Genomic DNA, 5,599 nt, shown 5'->3' on the forward strand with positions numbered 1-5,599 from the left:
GGAGCTGTCAGGGTTCCTGGCCACTGTCAGTTCCTGATCAATGTCAGAGTTCCTGATCATGTCCAGCTAATGAGGACGACTACACAATGCCACCAGACTGCGACACAGACTGGGTGCTAGGAGGAGGGTATATAAGGCCTTCCCTGTTATTAAAGGATTTTGTTATTTGCCTTCAACTGACTCCCAATGTCTGTGCCATTGATGCCACGCCTCCCCCCAACCCCCACCCCCAAGGGAGCTGTTAGAACCCAGCAACATCTATGGATGTGGTTTATTATTAAAAATGTTTATTGTGGATGGCAGCACCATTTAGAAGTTCCTAAAGACACAGGAGGTAAAGGTAAATGTTTTCATGATAATTTTGTATCAAATTAGTGGTAAATTGAATAGAAAGCATATCTTTAAATAAGGAAACAGCTTCAAATGTATATTCTTGACTAAGCACTTTGCTATTTCTGTGTAAAGTTACATGCTATTTAAAGGTGTGTGTGTCTGTGTGTGTGTGTGTGTGTGTGTGTGTGTGTGTGTGTGACATTATCTAGGGAAATACCAACTGAACTCATTCAATTATTAATATAAAATATTTCATTTGTGGTTTGAGAAATGATGTAGGATTTTACTTTATGGTTATTGCCTTTAGTGTTTTAAAATGAACTGCAGGCTGGTAACCTTGAGCCTACAGGTCAGATCTATCCGACACCTGTTTTGATAAGTTAAGCTTTATTAGAACACAGGCACAGTCATGCGTTCTGTGGCTATGTAACAGGGTGTTGACACCTACAAAGTGAAATATTTACTTTTGCCAGGCGGTGGTGGTGCATGCCTTCAATCCCAGCACTCTGGAGGCAGAGCCAGGCGGATCTCTGTGAGTTCGAGGCCAGCCTGGGCTACAGAGCGAGATCCAGGACAGGCACCAAAACTACACAGAGAAACCCTGTCTCAAAAAAAAAGTATTTACTGTCTGGCACTCTACATAATAAGTTTGGAGGCCTGTGAGAAGGCTTAGTGGGGGAAAGTGCTTGTGCCAAGCTTGGCCATCTGGTTTAGATCCCTGGAACCCATGGTGGAAGGAAAGAACCAAATCTTTCAAGTTTTCTTCTGACTTTGCATCATGGCATATGCATACCCACATATAAAATAATAATAAATACATAGGAAAAGTCTGTTAACTCTTGAAGTATATTATTATTTCTAGAATAAAGTATCATGAGGACTTATTTGAAATTCCCTTCCTTCCATATTAATTTATTTATTTATTCTGAAGTCAAACTAGAATTCTATTTGTGTTAGTGTGTGCCCCTTATGTGGATATCAGAGGATAAGCTGACATTGGGTATCTCCATTACTCTTTGTGTTATTTTTTGAAGTGAAGTCTCTCAATGAATCTGGAGCTCTCTAATTGGCTAGACTGGCTGGCCAGTGAGCCCCCAGATCCTCTTGTTATTGGCTCTCAGTGCTGAGATTATGGGTGTGTCTTAGTCACTGTTCTATTGCTGTGAAAAGACACCATGACTAAAACAACTCTTATAAGAGGAAACATTTAATTGGGGGCTTACTTACAATTTCAGAGGTTAGTCCATTATCATCGTTGTGGGAATCATGGTAGTTTGCAGGCAGACCTGATGCTGGAGAAGTAGCTGAGGGTTCTATATCCTGACTGAGAGAGAGAGAGAGAGAGAGAGAGAGAGAGAGAGACAGAGAGAGAGAGAGAGAGAGAGACAGACAGACAGACAGACAGACACTGGGCTTGACCTGGGCTTTTGAAGCCTCAAAACTCACCCCTCTCCTTAATGACTAAGCATTCAAATATAGGAGCCTATGGGGGTTACTCTTACTCACCAAACTTGACTTTTTAAAAACACACGGGTGCTGAAGATCTGACCTCAGATCTTCATAGTACTTTACTTGTTAAAGCCATGTCTCCAGCCCATCAAATCATAATTTTGCAAGTGCATATGACAGACATTGTCTAAAGGACATAACCAAATACAGAACTAGGAGAAATACAGGTCCTGGTATCATAATCCAGGGTCCCTTTTATAGGGGTGCTAACTCCATTGAGGTCTCTACTTTTGTGATTCAGTTACCTCCCAGAGCCTCTGCTTCCTAAGTCCACATATTAGGAAGTGGGATTTCAGCACATAATTTAAGAGATGAAGGTATCCAAACATTCAATCCATATTTCATTACATTTTGATAGCTTTAACATGTGTGAAAATTTTAAATGTTAAAAAGAAAGTATGGGGCTGGAGAGATGGCTCATAGGTTAAGAGCACTGGCAGCTCTTCCAAAGGTCCTGTGTTCAATTCCCAGCAACCACATGGTGGCTCATAACCATCTGTAATGAGATCTGGTGCCCTCTTCTGACGTGTAGAAATATATGCAGACAGAACATTGTATACATGATAAATAAATAAATCTTTTTAAAAAGAAAAATAAAATAAAAAAGAAGGTATGATCACAAAACAGGTCATTTGAAAAAATGTCAGATTATCTAAAATGACAGTGAGTAACCATGATAACATTTAAACCTGTTTCTATTGCTGTGATGAAACACCATGACTTCTTTGGGAAGGAAAGGGTTTATTTGGCTTACACTGCCACAGCACTATTCATCATCAAAGGAAGCCAGTACAGGAACTCAAACAGAGCAGGAACCTGGAGGCAGGAGTGGATGCACAGACCACGGAGGGTTCTTAGAAAACCCAGAATAAGCACTACTCACAATGGGCTGGGCCTTCCCCCATCATCACTAATTAAGAAAATGTCCCACAGGATTGCCTACAGCCTGATCTTATGGAGGTACTTTCTCTCCTTTCTTTCTCCCCCACCCCCTTTCTTTTTTGTTTGTTTGTTTGTTTTGTTTTGTTTTTTTGAGACAGGGTTTCTGTGTGTAGCCTTGGCTGACCTGGAATTTAATTAGTAGGTCAGGCTGGCCATGAACTCACAGAGATCTGCCTGCTTCTGCCTCCCAAGTGCTGGGATGAAAGATGTGTGCTGCACCCAGCATGGAGGCATTTTCTTAGTTGAGGTTCCCTCTTCTCAAATGACTTTAGCTGACGTCAAGTTGACATAAAACTATCCATCACAATATTCAACAAATAATACTCTTTATTTGCATTAATTCATATCTCATGAACCTCACCACAACCCTGAGTAGCAATTCTGTGTATAGAGTAATGTGGTGTCTATTATTTCTATTTTCTAGTTGTGAAATAGATTTTAAAGTTTAAATTTTCTTGTGTTTCACAGTCCCAGGTATGAATGATTAGTGAGAGAGACCAATATTAAAAATAATTTTCGAGCTTACATTTTGACTGCTTAATATTTTAAATACATTACATGCTTATTTAACTTCATATTTTTAATCTAGTGTGCATTGTACTCTACCCCTCATTCAAGTGGGGAAAGATAACCTCCACAATTTTGTGACAAGGGCATGGCTGAGAATTGTGTTTGGTGGCTAGTTGTTGGGTAAACACTAGAACACTTGCAGAGCTGGTTACCATGTCACCGGGATACAAAGTTGTTCCACAGGGTAAGACTGCAGTTTTGTGCTCATGGGTTTCCTGAAGGGTCTCAGGCCCACCCTTCCATACTCGGAGACTTGATGTTCTGGAATAGATAAAAGACACTGACAAATGCTGAAATGCCTGGGTCTACTCCCTCTCTACTCTATGCCTCCAAATTGATGGGATTCCTGATGAGATAAACAAAGGAAATACTTCATTCATAAAACAGTAATTTATAAAAAAGAAAATTTTTTCAGCCCAGGCATTAGTGAAACACACCTCTAATCCCAGCACTCAGAGTCAGAGGCAGGCAGATCCCTGTGAGTTCCAGGCCACCCTGGTCTACAGAGCGAGTTCCAGGACAGCCAGGACTCTTAACCCAGAGAAACACTATCTCAAAAAACAAACAAGCAAGCAAAAAAATTCAGTGTTATGATCACACACAGAGTCTTGGATCTCTCAGACAAGCACTGTTCTTCGACTCAGCTATTGTCCTGCCCCAGCCTTTCCTAAATTTGTATTGAAACTTAGCAAGGCCAAAAATAGTCTTCCAATTCCACAGACACAAATTTTGATAAATGCTTTTAAAGAAGAGAGAGGGGCGGGGGTGGGGGGAGCCCCTGAGAGGCCTTTCTGCAGAAGTAACACTGGAGTCAAAACCTAGCTAATAAGAAGATAGCCAATGAAAAAGGGAAGAGCACACCCTGTGAGCTAGAAAGCGATGTCCAGGTTAAACGTTTATTTAGAGCAAGGAGTGTTGGCTCGCACCTGTGGGCCCAGCTCACACCTGTGGGCCCAGCACAGCAAGAGGATCAGGAAGTCAAGGCGATCCTCACACACAAAGCAAGTTTGAGCCCAGCTTCAGCTCTGTGAGACCCGGTCCCCAAACAACAATAGTATTTATTTACTTCACTGCTTATTGCTTGTTCTTCCCACTAGGAAAAGGACTTCAAGGGGATACTCTTCTCCTTTCTTGTCTAGCAGGTACCTGGCACATTAAAAAATACACATGAAAATATTCTTGAACATGTCTATTACATTTGCGTTGTATACGTCTATTGTATTTGAATTGTATATGTATCATAGTTGACTATGTATATGAAAAATTGAAAAGCCATAGAGCATCGTGGGCAAAGGGGAGAATGGTCCAAAGCAAGTGAGAAAAACAGACTTCTAATCACAGGAGGTCTCACAGGCACGGGGAGGTGTGCTATGTGGGGAAGTATTTAAAGGAGCAGGAGGGGCATGTTTCACTTTATGTTTTAAGGCCACTTTAGCTACACGGGAAGTGGCTGGAAGGGGGGCAATTGTAGAGGTCAAAGCAGTTCGGCTTCTTTGGCTGAGAAATGAAGACGTGGGTAAAGGTAATAGCAATGGAAATGGAGAGGAGACAGGCAGTGTGTGTTTGCTAATAGCATCGACATGACTTGCTAATGGAATTACAAAAGGGCTTTTGTGTATAATGGTTCCCCTTACAAGTTTTCATATTTACAACGGTGTGAAAATGGTAGTGACCCAATTCTCCCGGAGTGTACATGGCTAAAATCAGAGAACAGCTTAAGACTGTTAAGAATGCGAAAACAAGTCCTTGTTGTAAGCGTACCTCATAAGTTTGCGTTAATTAAGCAGAACTGTTGGCAGGGTTGGATGGATTTTGACAACGGTCAGACCCTGCCTTTGAGTCCAGCTGCTACACGGCCATATCAATTCACCAGAATCTCTTGGAGTGATCCAAACAGACCACGTCTCTCCAAGCGAGCCCACGTGCACCCAGTCTCTGAGATCCTGAGCTGTAGTGGCAGGGAGCGAAAGGGCTTGGTGGGGTTCAAGGGCTGAGGAACAGAGGCCGGAAAGACGCTATCTGTGCACACTAACCCGCACAGCACATTTTGCATTTTATAAAGGGCATGCCATGCCTTTGTGAAGGGAGCCAAAGCACCGACTAGGGAGGGGACGGGGGCGGCAGGCACGCTTTAGAATCAAAGCCAGCATGGAACCGGAGGGGGGCGGGGCCCCAGCTAGCTCGCCGCGGCCAGGCCCCGCCCCTTCGTGCTTCAGCGTGCCGCGCACGCGCACCGGCTCCTACG

This window comes from Peromyscus leucopus, chromosome 5 (genome assembly GCF_004664715.2).
Source record: "Peromyscus leucopus breed LL Stock chromosome 5, UCI_PerLeu_2.1, whole genome shotgun sequence".
Taxonomy (NCBI): domain Eukaryota; kingdom Metazoa; phylum Chordata; class Mammalia; order Rodentia; family Cricetidae; genus Peromyscus; species Peromyscus leucopus.